Consider the following 1,075-nt stretch of genomic DNA (forward strand, 5'->3'; position numbering starts at 1 on the left):
TGTGTGTGTGTGTGTGTGTGTGTGTGTGTGTGTGTCTAGCCCTGGTGTGTGTCTCGCTCTGGTGTGTCTGTCTTTCTGAGTCTAGCCCTGGTGTGTGTGTGTGTGTCTATCTCATGTGTGTGTGCTGAGAGCCACACTGGCTTTGCTGGGTGACACCGTCACAGTAAGGAAATGGCAGACATGCACGGCTCCTGCCATGAGAGGCAGAACTGGCATCTCCTGCTGCTACTGCTCACGTGAAGTTAAGCCTGTGGCTACTGATGAGGCCTCACAATGTTCCAAGTCAGGCCGATACTCCCCACACAATTACCCCATAAGAAAAAGCATCTTCCTGCCCCTGCATAAGGGATTCTAGATCAAATCGCTGCAGATGATTGCCAAAAGGCTCTTCTAATGAGCCTTATAGACCCAAACATTAGGGGGGCTGAGAACACGAGAGTTACAATGAACTCTGGCCCGGAGAAATAGAGCCTGACTTACAGCTAAGAAGCAGACAAGGACCAGACATAAGTTGCTGCATATATTTTCGCTATTGGAGTCACAAATACCCTCCCTTGTACTGACATCAGCTTGAGGATGGATACAAAATTAGAAACCCGGGTGCAAGGTCAACGCACACAGGGCCCCCATCATGCTTACGTCAAGGAAAGGGCTTTCTCTGGCAATTTGTTCACAAACATTCTTTCTCTTGTGGATCATGCTCCAGAGAAAATAACTCCCAGCCTGTCTATATACAATTTAACCCATGTTTTTGTTTTAGCATTACTAACCTTAAATAATATGTGTATTATCCTGTTTTTTACTAAAAACATCTTGTTATTCTCTTGATTGTAAATTTACTTGACCTCACTGTAAGTGCATTACATGACTTGGTTATAACATGTTAATTAAAAACCAAGACATGATTGTTGACCAAAACCCAACCCGTACAAAATAAGATGGGTTTGTTCCTTTCTTAGCCTTGGGGACTGATGCCAAGAATAAATTGGGATGGTTCTACAGAAATACTCCTGTAAACCTTGTCTCTGTACACCTTTGATGATTGAAGCACCGTATCACTAAGAGAATCTGCAAA

The sequence above is a fragment of the Suricata suricatta genome, chromosome 1, assembly GCF_006229205.1.
Source record: "Suricata suricatta isolate VVHF042 chromosome 1, meerkat_22Aug2017_6uvM2_HiC, whole genome shotgun sequence".
NCBI classification, from domain to species: Eukaryota; Metazoa; Chordata; class Mammalia; order Carnivora; family Herpestidae; genus Suricata; species Suricata suricatta.